The sequence below is a fragment of the Pseudopipra pipra genome, chromosome 6, assembly GCF_036250125.1.
Source record: "Pseudopipra pipra isolate bDixPip1 chromosome 6, bDixPip1.hap1, whole genome shotgun sequence".
NCBI classification, from domain to species: Eukaryota; Metazoa; Chordata; class Aves; order Passeriformes; family Pipridae; genus Pseudopipra; species Pseudopipra pipra.
The window spans coordinates 12002232-12014654 of NC_087554.1; the positions used below are offsets into that span (position 1 = coordinate 12002232).

The 12423-nt window shown below is 44.0% G+C and overlaps 1 protein-coding gene across 3 annotated transcripts in view; it reads left to right on the forward strand.

The window, feature by feature from the left end:
- Positions 1–952: 952 nt before the first annotated feature.
- The window catches only part of DENND2B (DENN domain containing 2B), a 175519-nt gene continuing 164048 nt past the window's right edge, over positions 953–12423 (forward strand). For 2 of the 3 annotated variants that reach the window (XM_064657379.1, XM_064657382.1), the window contains exon 1: positions 967–1192. The gene's annotated coding sequence lies outside the window, so the exon portion shown is untranslated. Of the gene's footprint in view, positions 1193–12423 lie in introns of all 3 variants that reach the window. The other variant, XM_064657376.1, reaches the window with a different exon arrangement.

A 12423-nucleotide genomic window follows, 5' to 3' on the forward strand; every position in this document is an offset into this window, starting at 1 on the left:
CTCTTTTTTTCCCCCTTCTGTATCTAGTGTCATTTGGTTAATATATTGTGAAGTGACTTGTTTTATAAATGCCTACATAATACTTAAAGATCTAGGAGCAGTCTTTGTATTTTGCAATACTCATGGTCCTGCTAACAGCCAATATCCTGCCTCTTCAGTGTGCTTTTTTATATCAAACGTCTTGTGCAGGTTTCTCATCTGCCAAACCATCAGAAGCCACACATGTGCCAGGGAGCTGGCCCGCCAAATGCTGTTGGTGCCCTGTGTGGAGTACGTGCTTTATTGCTTGTACCGCACACAGACCTTCTTCACCCCCTGGTACGTGCAATGCCCTGTGTCCTGGTGTGCCAACTGGGCATCTCGGGCTGTGCTCCCGAGGAAGCAGAACATCCCAAATTGCTGCCAGGAGCTGTTCCCAGCAGGCTGGATCTGAACTGAGGTACCCGAAATGAAGTCCAGAGGCAAGCCGCTGCCTCCCTCTTCCCCCCTCGTTCTCCACAGGTGCTGTTGCTGCGAGCTACCCCGGGAAGCTCGGGAAAGGCCCCGGGAGCTCTCCCGCTCCCGGCGCCCTGATGGGATCCATCTGTCCCGCGCCTGGCGCAGGAAGCGCCGCCTGCTCTCCTCCTTCCTTCCGTTCTGCCCCGAAAGCGGCTCCGCGCCGGGAGGAGCGCAGAGCTCGGAGTGTTTTAAATAAAAAATAAACTGTATCGCCCCTCCGGGCTAAAGGGAGGAGGAAGGCTGTCAGGCGGGGGTCTCAGTCCTCCCCTCCTCCGCCCATCGGGTCCCGCCGTGCTGCTCCCCTCCCTCCCTCCCTCCCGCCTGGCCAGGACCCGGGTTGGGGGCCTGGGGGGTGGGCGCCCACCCCTCCGCGGGGCTGGGGCCGAGCGCTGCTGGCGGGAGCGGCGTCTCGGGCGCCCGGGGCAGCCCGGGCCGGGCTGCGCTGCGCTGTGGGAGCAGGTTTCTTTGTTGGCTGCCGGGTGACTGGTTCCCATTAATCTCCCGCACTGGCCGTGGCCGTCTCCACTTCCTGCCTTTGCATACTTCTCTCCCTCGATCTCAGTCCCTTCCCTCCCCCTTCCCTCCCCCCCTTTCTTTCCCTCTTCCCAGCTTCTCCAAAAAAGCTACAATCGCCAGGGCTGCGGGACGGGGGCTGGAGGCGCCCGGCGGAGGGAGCGCATCCCTGCGCGCCTCGGTAAGGGCCGGGGAGCCGCGCTGCCGGGCGGTGGTCACCTCTGGGGGGGGGGGACCTGGGCAGGGAAGCGGGACTGGGGGAGAAGCGATCGGTCGTGCTGAGGGTCGTCGTCCCTGCACTCCGAGAGCCGCCCGCCTCCCGCCAGTGGGGCGGGCCGGGGATGCGCGGCGGCAGCGGCGGGGGCTCCCCGGGCACCGAGGGTCCCCTGGACCGCCCCTGGGGCAACGGAGCTGCCGGAGGCTGTGCCGGTGCGGGCTAGCCCCGCTGTCCTTGCGGGACCGTGCCCTGCCCTGCCCGGGGGGAGCGCGGACGGGCGCGGGGTCCTTGCGCACGGGCGGAGCGCGGAGTCGGTGCTCCCGCGCTGGTGAGCGCTGAGCCCGCGGGACGCTGGTTTTGGCGTGGGTGGCGTGGGCAGAGGCACTGCGGAGGGACAGAGCCCGGGAGACCATCTCGGCGGGACTGGGATAACTCCAACCCACCTAGGGAGCCAGCGCGCCGAGCGCGGGGCTCTGCTCTGGGGAGAGGCGGGGAACTGCCGCACTTCTTTTCCCTTCCAATGCCCGCTCGCATCGTCTGTCCAGCCGGCTGCAGGGTTTGCGTGCGTGTTGGAAAGAGTAGAGGAGCCACCTGGACTCCGGCGGAAGACTTTAGGATCCCAAGACAGACTTGGCTGAAGAGCTAAGGGAGCTGCTTCAGCAGTTCACTTGGTGGGAAAATCAGATGTACTGCTCTTGGCTTGGTACCAAACGTTTCCATTACTAAGGTCGCTGCAATCAAAGAGTAGTGGCTACATATGAGAGAGCCTTCTTGAGTTTACTTCAGTTTTATCTCTCAAATGGACTTTGAGTATAGTAGTCAAGCTAAATAAAACCGGATGCATAGCATTATTGCATGGAGTATGTTAGTAGTAGTGTTTTCTACACCCTTATTCTGCTGTTGTACTGAGTTTGGGGAATACGTTTTCTTTCATTTTTTGCTGATTTTAACTTCAGACATATATTGAATAGTCCAATAAAAACCATCTAGAGTGATCAAAGCCTGTGGAAGATGAAGGATGAAACCATGAGTTATAGTTTGATTTTTGATGATAGCGTGAATTGAAGTGAGGCTGATTTGCCTTTAAGACTTGATAATGTTTTGTTTATACATGATTAATTTATAGTTAGTAGATGAAAATATTCCATATAGTGGAAGGGTAAATTAACAGAGCAAAGGTAGAAGTATCATGCATTTAAGGTGAGATTCGAGAAAGTCATGTGGGTTTTAGGAATATAAAAATTTAACTTTCATTGTGGTAATCAGGTTATGCAGATGACATAGTAGAAATCTGTAACCAGGTTGACAGGTAAGAGTAAGATTTATGGGTTTGATCATTCATTTCCCTCTTGCTTTAAGATTAGTTATTTAAAGGAAAACTGCAACACATTTAAGGAATTGTGATGACTTTAACAAGTTACCTGAGAGTACAATCAAGCACTTTTTAAAGTAGCTACAGTCTAAGAGTGACTGCTAAGAGCGACTAGACTGATATGGAACTGATGAAATCTTGCTTCTGAGTTGGAACCAATTTCCTCTGAGATCATGAAGTGAGAAGTGGGACTTCTTGGGAAAAGGTGATAGGGATGGTGGTGCTGGGCATCACTGGGTAATAGAGACTGTCCTGCTCCTAAAAGTCCATAGCATGTAGTCTCTCATATGCAGAAATAGGAGAGCCCTGCCTGGCTTGGCTTTTTGCTGCTCCCTTCAGGGTGCTAAACTCCCCCAGCCAGCTTGCACAGTGTAGTCACTGCCCTTCCTGGCTCAGTGGAGGAGAGTTGCCTTCTGTCCTCTCTTACCCCTGCAGCGTGTTTGTGCTGTGGCTGCCAGAATGTGCTTCAAGGAGCTCAGGACCAAGCATTGCTCTCTCCCTTTAAGCAAGTGACTTAACATATACTGTAGCTCTTTAAGGAGCGTGTGACCCCTTATTATTGGTGACCCTGCAAACCATTGTGTAATCTGTTGACTGTAACATACCATGCCAATTTATTTTGGTTGGGAAGTCTTGCCAAGGACCTGATGGAATAGCATGATTTTATCCACTTTATTGTTTTCATTGTGTTTCATAAACATCTAAGACCCTCTGGGAAGAATCACTGGGGCGACTGGGCCTCCTTTTTTTAATTGTTGGTTAAATAAATGTTGCCAGTTAAAAAAAAAAAACAAAGTGGTATGCAGGATCTCAGAATGCCTGGAACAGCAAAGCACTCATGTTTAGGAAGCAGGATTATTTTTAGTATGGGGCATTTAAAGAAATGATACTAGCCCCTTGTGAAGAGGTCACTGTGAAGTGCACCGAAGGGCCTGCTTTTAACTGGAAAGCAAAACCAAGTTTCCCACAGTTGAGTAAAGTGAAAGAACCAGATTTGTGCTTTTCCCACTTAACTGAAGAGTGAAAGGGTGGACTTTTTTGTTAGTTTACAGTAGTGGGAGTGAGGAGGCCCAAATTCTTATTGTTAAAAAAAAAAAAATCCCGGTCTTGATGTGACCCTTGCCTTTCTGATTCCCTCCAGAGAGTGACTGCAATGTAGATGTAGGACTGAAAGGCGTTTAACACTTTCAGAGAAGGGCTGGGAACTGGGAGATGAGAATATGGTGTATCCCTTGGGATGTGTGTTTGTGGGAGGTCAAAAGTCTCTTGAACGGTTGCCATCCTTACCTATACCTAAAAGAACTGGAGTAAAACTTAAAAGAAAAGAAAAGAAAAAGGCATGGGTGTTGAGAACCCCAGGTGACTTGTGATCCTAAATCAATTCTGAATATGGGACTGAGGCAATTCATCTGCCTGAAAAATGAAGTACTCACTTTGGATGGCTTAAGAGAATATGGTTTAGGGCAAAGTTACCACTGTGTGCTAGAGCTGTCATGTTGTCTGCAGGGTCTTGAGTAATCTAGCTATGGTTAATGCAACCCAGTCTCCTGAGAAAAGAGGACCAACATCTGCACTGATCAGGCTTTTAAAATGTACCAAATGATAACGGAGTTGAGTTTTGATCCAAACTTCATTGATGCCTTGTTTAACATAAAATCAGTTTAGATTATGAATTAGGATATTTTAATTTTTTTTTTTCTTTCCACTGTTGAGTGCCATGTGTGTTAGTTTTGTCTATAGTGCGCTATAAAGTGTGTGCAACTGTTGCTTTTCAGATTCTTTGGTCTGCAGTTGGGATTAAGTTGGCAGTACAGATAGAGGCAAGTTTGGGGAACTGAATCCAAATATTTACATTCTGAATTTGGCCTAGTTCTTGTGCTTGTAAACACTCCTAGTCATATTAAACTTTGGTGAGGTTAGAAGTGGCTTTGCCAAGCCTTGGAGAGTCACACCCTTGAAGACCTGAAATTCCCCTTTTTGGGAAGAGTTTTGGATATGTTTTTTGGTTGTACATACATCAGCTGAGAGTTAGTACTCACCATTTGTACCCTTCATTTGACTGCAAAATCTTTTCCTGTATGTTTCTTTTGGTCATGTAAAAATGCCTCATGCTGGTGAGATGTGTCAAGTTAAACGTCATGGAAGAGAAGTCCTGCCCACCTATGAGGTGCTGTACAGACTCTGGAAATCCTGGTCTTCCTGTGCTGCTCTAGAGCTCTGCCCTGGTAGAGAGGGGCTGTAGTGAAGTTTCCCCTCCCTCTATAGCTGCTGTTTTCCTGGTCCTTGATGTTTGTACGTGCAGAAATATGGTTTGGAGACTGATTTGAGCAATAGGGATGCTCAATTAGAGTTTCAGATTTAAATCCTTTTTTCATTCATACGGGCTTTAAACAGCTGTCAGATTCTGTTAGAAACTTTTTAGTCACTGGGGACTTAGCCTGGAAGATGTATTCTGCATTAGCAATTGAACTTTCTGAAGTCAACAATACTACAAACTGTAGGTGTAGGGATCAGCTAGTACATCAGTTGAGATCTGTAGCTTTGCATTGTTAGCCATCCTAGTTTGGACTGCATTAGCTTAATCCACAGTGAACATGTTTAGGGTAATGTAACTTATTCTCCACCTGGAGTATATTCTCAGACAGTTAGAACTGTTGAGGTAAATGAACAGTATAAGTCATACAGCCAGTGCTTTTGATACATTCTGCTGTGAGCTTCTGGCCTTGGAGATGCACTTGATAGGTTGAGGAACATAGAACAAGAGTAGGTGTTCATTTTTAATGCCACCTTCTACCATTCTTTGAAGATATGTTTGTTTAAGCTGTAACTGTATGCTGAAAAGTCTGTCAGCTGTTGCAGTGTGGTTGAGAGTTCAGTGAATCTGAGCAAATGGAGAAATCCTGAAGGACACAGTGAAAGCACAGTGAGTTTCTGTCAGAAATGCACCCTGTATGTGTTCACACAAAGAGAAACGGGAAGTTATTTCAGTTTGAGTGTATCTGTCTCCTAATTTCTCTTTAAAATGAAGATGTAAAAATGCTTGTTGTGTTAACATTTAGTGTTAGGACTGGTGCCAACACAGGAAACCAGGTCTTTGAGTTGAAACTTTTAACATTATTCTGTAACTCCCCTGTTATTAGAAACAGTTGCTGTGTAAAGTTTTAAAACCATTATTCATTTCATCATTTTGATGGGGTTGTCACAGTGAGTTGCTGGTTTGCATTTTTTCCCCTTGAGAAAAAGATTAGTTGTCTTCATGGGACATCCAGTCACAATCATAGAGGACAAAGCACTCTGCTCAGCCTGCTATTCCAAGTATTAGGGCAGAGACCAAAGACTTCAGGAGAGCTGGCCTGGAAGATCTTGCAACCTTTCTTCAGTGAGGAGCAAATGTTCCAAACACAGACTCTGGCCACTGTTCTGGGAAGTCCTTCAACTCAGGAGATGGATGTGTCTCTTAACATTTTTGCTTTCAACATTGTTACTACTTGAGGGAGTAAAAATAGTTTTTGCAATATGGGGTGAAATGAATGACGAGTTCTAATGATTTTGATCCTTTGTCCTCATGAAAACTCCTATCACTCAAGGTCACTGAAAAGAATCTGAAGTCATGTTTCTTTCTATGTGGGCACAACATGCTAAAGAGAAATGAGGGATATTGACTCGCTGTGTGTGTGAAAGTGCTTCTCATTTGTGCTACAGGATTGTAATGGTTGAAGTTTCCAGTTTGCCTCATACCTTAATCCTGGCTCTAGGCTCACAAGATCCTCTTAGCCAGTGCTGTTCAAATGAGCTTTATGAGCTGGGAATACTGTTTTGAAGATATGGCAGATCAGCAAAATGCAAAAGCTTACCAGATAATCAGCAAGCTCTGCTTATTTCCACTGTTAAGTTGCAAATTGGGCAGCAATTCCATACCACAGCTTGTATTTTACTGCCTGCTGTATCATTAACTAATGTTTGAGCAGAATATCCCCTGTGCCACTGAAACTGCATAAGAAATTACTGATTTGACAGGCAGGTGAGATCAGGGTGGGGAAGGAAAGAAAAGGATTGTAAAGAAGAGGCGTAAAATCATCTGCACCTCCCTGAAGGCCATTTGTAATGATTACTTAACAATCTTCAAAATTGTTAAAACAGCATTCAGTTCTCATCAATATAATTCATTTAGGTTAGACTACATATTTCTGTTAGTGTTTTATGGCTGTATCTACCACCATTTCACTTGTGGAAATGAGCAAATATCTAGAATTATTTAATTGTAATGCAGGGGAAAACAAGGACAAACACAGGGAGCTCACACTGTCTCCTTCTAGCCACCTGTCTTTTCTAAGAGCCCATGTGACACTCATTAGCTTTAATGACACAGTGCTGATTGTCTGGTTTTGGTATTACCCGACCACCAGGTATCTTCTAAGCCTCCCTCCCCCCTTTCACAGGTGCTGTACTTCAGCTCTGCCCACCCCAGTGCTAAGGATTGGTGCAGAGAGGTGTCCTGCTGATTGGCTCAGTGCTTTGTTATCCTCTGAAGCAACACCAGGACTATTTGAGGCTCTTTGCTGTTGTTGTAGAGCAGCTGGCAGAGGAACTAGTTTTTCTCTCTGGAGGTGTCCTCAGGCCTGGGAAGCAAAGTGGGATGGATGTTGCCAGGTGGCAGAGCTACCTTCTCATCTGGTGCCAAGGTGAGTTGGGGATAATCTTCATTGGCCTGCTCTACTTTTCCTGTGGATACATAACTTGGACAACACAGATAACTCTAGAAAAAATAAATTTAGGAGAGGCAAGGGCTCTCAGAGTCTTGACATTTTAGCTACAACTAAAGCTTCATCTAAACCCCTGTGCTTTGGGGAAACTTGCCTGTGAGCTCCCAGGAAAGTGTTTGAAATAGTTTTCTTTTTTTTTTTTTTTTTTTTTTATGTGCTGCTTTTCTGCTTTCTCCTTTTAGCCCTTAGCTTCCCTCTCAAAGGAGGGGGAAGTGTCCCCCTCATTACAGCATCTGGGCTGTAATGAACGTTGTGTTATACCCTCTGGTTGTGCTGCTGCATCCAAGCTGTGTGTGGATGTGAGACCTACATTTTGTGGATGCTGCTTTCACTGTGGCTTGGGGCCCATTAGGCCCTAGAAAGGGGATAAATGGTGGCAGATTCATCGTTTGCTTGTGAATCGAGGCTTTTTGTCTGTCACAGTCAGTCCCTGGTAGCAGATATTTGAGCTGCTGGTGGCATATTCCAGTGCTTGGCTGTTGTTCTGATGTTCACATTTGTATTTAGTGAAGCAGTGAGGGAGATGTCAGATTGTGCTTTGCAGTGTCATGTAAGATTTGATTATGATTCAGCTCTAATTCTGGCTTTGTTTGCCACTGAGTTCTCTCCCTGTGAGAAAGTTGTCTATGAGTTGAAGAAACCACCAAGAAAGTTGATGAATGTGCACCTAAGGTGAGGTCTCCCAAATGAAACAGTAAGAGAACCATAAAGTTTTCAATGACAATCACATGCTTCCGAGGGAGAATTACAGTGGAAGGTATAAAGTTATGAGAAAAATATGTTGTCTATCCACCTTAATGAGATTGTGTCTGGAGGGGGGAATGCTCCAGGATATATGGCTGAGGGTAAGTGATTGTCTTATCTTTTCAGTTGTGTGGATACTTGTATTGTGATACTTCTGGCAACCAAAAGACTGCAGAGGTTAATACGTAGTGTAAAAGCACAGCCTATGAGAGAATTTGCTTTCTGCCCTCAGTGAAGCCATCTTCCCTTTTGAAGGTTAATGGTTCAAATTCTATCCATTATCATTATACATAGAGAGCATGAGATGAACCTCACAGTGATTTTTGGCATACTAGTATTGACCCAGAACACTGTGGATAGACTGATGTGAGGGAGGAAAGAATCTGGCCTGTGCTTAAGTTTGGAGAGACAGTAGAAAGTCTTGCTCTGTAGAAATGTGTTTGAGCTACTGGGCTGGAGGCATGCTCTGGAAGCAGGATAACTTAGTGGCATACTCATGTCAGAAATTAAAATATGTATTGAATTTTGAGGGACATGCATATTCATGAGCCTGTGGATAATGGATAAAACAGCAGGAATCCAGCCCTGGATAGCCTAGTACTTTATCTTGGACAAAAAAAGCTTCCTTTTCCCTTTCCCCTATGCTTTGCAGCAGGACAGGTTGGCAAACACATCTACTTGTCAGCCCAGACAAACATGTAGTGAGGAGGTTAGCTGGGGTGGAGACCACACAAAGCAGCTGATTTGGACTAGGTGAATTATCCAGCATATAGGCAGTATGCACTCACCTCTTCCTCACCTGGCACTGTATTTCTGGCTGTGACTTTTCAAGCTGTTTGTAAATCCAGCTTGCCTTTTTTTTTTTTTTTCCCTTCTAACTTTCCCTCCTCGTTAGGCAAAGGGTAAAAGGGGAAAGACAGTGTTTTTTTTTTTTTTTTTTTGAGACTTAGCATGACCCTAAATGTTGGATTTTTGATACAAATTCATTGATATAAATTATATATAATCTTTTTTTCAGTGCATAACAAAGTCATACCTCCAGAACTTCTAAAAACTGGATGCAGGAATCCTATGCCTGGGGCTAATGGAGATATATTATTTTCATCTCTAGGCTTTATCAAGTGGATTTTAAAAATTTCAATGATGAGGGCCTCCGAATCAAATTAGGATTAGTGGTTTCTGGAATAGGGGAAATGACAATAAAAACCAGGAGCTAAATTCAGGCAGTGCCAGACAGATGATGAGGTATTGCAACAGTGTAGCATCTTTAATTTGTAAATCTAAAAGCACTCAACAAAATGTGAACGAATGAATGAAAGACTGCATCTGACTTTGGTATAGGAGGCAATCATCAATACAGGTGAGAGGGATCAGGAGGGTAATCCTGGGGACATTTAAAACCTTTTTTCTCCATTTTCAGTTTAGCTCTTAGGGAAATCAGAAATATTTTGCAAGGCAGAATATTTTCTTTCATCTTGAACTGTAAATAAGCACCCAGAGTAGTGCCTTCAAGATGACAATACTGCTGCTGCCCTTCTGTGTTTCAAAAGGCACACACACATACCCCCCCCCCCCCCCCCCCACCTCCCCGAATGTAATTTCAAGTGAAGTTACTTTACCTCAAAATTTGTATGATCGGGGGTGAGACTGGCAGGATAATTTAGGCTTTTAATACCTTGTTTCTTAACTATGTAATCTCAAATATTTATCAATGGACCAATGTATATATAGAGATATGATGTTAATACTGTTTTTTCTTGAAAAGCTTGAGTTCTCCTATATCTAGTTATCTTTGATTTTTGAAACTTAGTCATAACCATTACTTTGGGTTACAATGTAGCAGTTATTTCGTATCTACTATCCCCATCCATCTCCTCCATTATCAACCTATGCCAAGAGGCAAAGATACATTCTGATTCATCAATGTGCAGCTCAGGTACACCTCATGTAGGGCATGTCTATCATGACTAGTCGAAAGATATTAATTTACCCATTTCATTTCACAAAAGCAGAGTTTTCTATATGCAGATTAAATTACCTGTAGCCCCCTTTTTATTAATGGAAACAAGCTTTGTTACACAAGTTACTGCAGCAGATGTTTCAGTTATCCCTAAACATCACTTTGACCAGGGAGAGGAGGATATAAAGACTGTTTTTTTCCTTCAGAGTTTCTGATCTTTTTAAATGGATTCTCAGCTCTCTATAAAGCCTTAACCACGCTAGATTCAAGCAGAGTAGAAGATGTTCTGGCTTTTTGTACAACTTTGCTGAGATTTTCTAAGTCACTTATGAGAGTTAGATGCTTATTTCCCATTAAAGTCAGTTTGAACCAAATACAAAAATCCTCAGTGTGGCTTTGGTCTAATTGTTTAACAATAAAACATCCACATACTCTTCTAAGAGGGAACTCAGGATCTCCATGTTAGGAATGTGCAAGCAAAAGTCAGTAACTTATTGTTTCAGTGTTTTCCTTGTATTAAAGATACTTAGACATGTCTGCATATGTCTCTATTGAACCAGAAAAGTAACTCTTTTTAAAAACAATTTTATCCCAAAATATCTGCTTTACTTCTGTCCTCACACTTGGAAGAACACAGGTTTGCTATGTAATGTTTGTTTCTGTACTCTTCTCCCTTAGATTTTTATTCACTCTGGGAATAATTGCTCATAAAGAAGAGCGTGTTGGTCTGTCTCCAAAAGAGAATAATTTATTTTTCAGAAGCAACTCTTAACTACAACATATATAGAAAGACATAAACCTGGCTAAAGAGATACTAGCTTGCAAATCTCTTGTCCAGTTCTCTGCTTTATTGCTCACTCATTCAGGAGTCCTCTAAGTCATCCCATTACCTGCAATCTCAGTTTCCCTGTGCATCTGTAAAGCAATAACTGATATCTCCCCATATATTCCTGAGATCTGCACATTAAAGATGCAAAAGCTACAAAAGTTTGTATTAAGCTGTTTTTTATGACGTAACTTTGCAGTTTGTGGCATTTCTTTTGTAACCTGGAAAAGTTGTGATGGGCCAAAATTGCACTCTGAAGGGTGATGGCAGCTTTCCTGTAAAGGTTCAGTGATCAAAAGATTGAGCCTGAGCAGTGCAAGGGGCTTGGGGAGCTCTGAATTTAGGGAGGCTGTTCTGTGCTGACACCTCTGGCCAAGCAAAGAGAAGGTGTTGACGTTGGAAGGAACTGCAGCCTCTGCTGCTTTGCCAAGTATGAGGTGAAGCCCTGAAGGGAAGGAATAGCAGTGATGTGTGACCCAGCAAAGAGTATTCCAGACTACTCCCTCGAAGTAGCTGGACCCTCCAAGGCATGTGAATAATCACCATCTGCCAGCCAGGCATTCTTAGAGGCTCAAAACATTTGGGTTTTATGGGCCTGTTAAAGCAGGACTTTGCAAGGGCACTGTTATGTTATTTTTTGTGATGCAGCAGGAGTTCTGACTTTTCTTTTTCTCCTCACATTTCCCATTGTCCAGTAGTTGCAGCATCTATCAGGTTACACTTCCATTTAAACAAAATGCTACAAATATGCTTGCACTTAAACATGCTACATAAATACCTTATTTTGCTGCTTTATTAAATGTGTAACAAATCTGTTTGGCAGCCGCCTAATAGGAAATGGTGTATAGGTCTCTCTTGCACATTTTACTGGGCTCTAAACTTTTCAGGTTCAGGTTAAATTGGGTTTTAGATAACACTTTCTCTGAAAACCTTTTCAAATAACCTTATTTCTTTCTCAGTCCCTTGGATTCTGTAGGAACTCTGTTAGTTTTTTATACATGCTGCCTGTGTGAATTGACTCAAGTCCCTTGAAGCAAATCTTGCTGCCACTTTTCCAAAATTCACTTTTGTGTAAATGGATGGCACTTGGGTCAATTTACTCTTTTTTTTTTTAAGCTATGTGCATAAAATACAGAAGGGGGAGAAAATAAGCAGGTAACAGGAGACTTATTTACATCCTCAACTGTGCTTTGGTTTTGCAGTGTCTCTTTACATACATTTGGTACCACAGCTGTCAGTTTTTCTCCTGTCTCCTCTGTTGTGGAGGGGATGTAGGCTGGCTAAATGAGCTGCTCTCTTTCCCCCTCTCTCCCCCCACCCCCATTTTTTTTCTGCTCCTTTTCTACATTCATGTAGACATTTCTACAGAGCTTGAATCACGAGCTGAGTTAGCTGATCTTTCATGACAGCACTTCATTGTATTTACCAAGAGTTTCTTTCACTACCATACTAGAATTTTGCTACTCTGGAAACTCTCTCCATTCCTTGTAAACTGATGGTGGGAGATAGTTTAAACAAGAGACCAGGCTG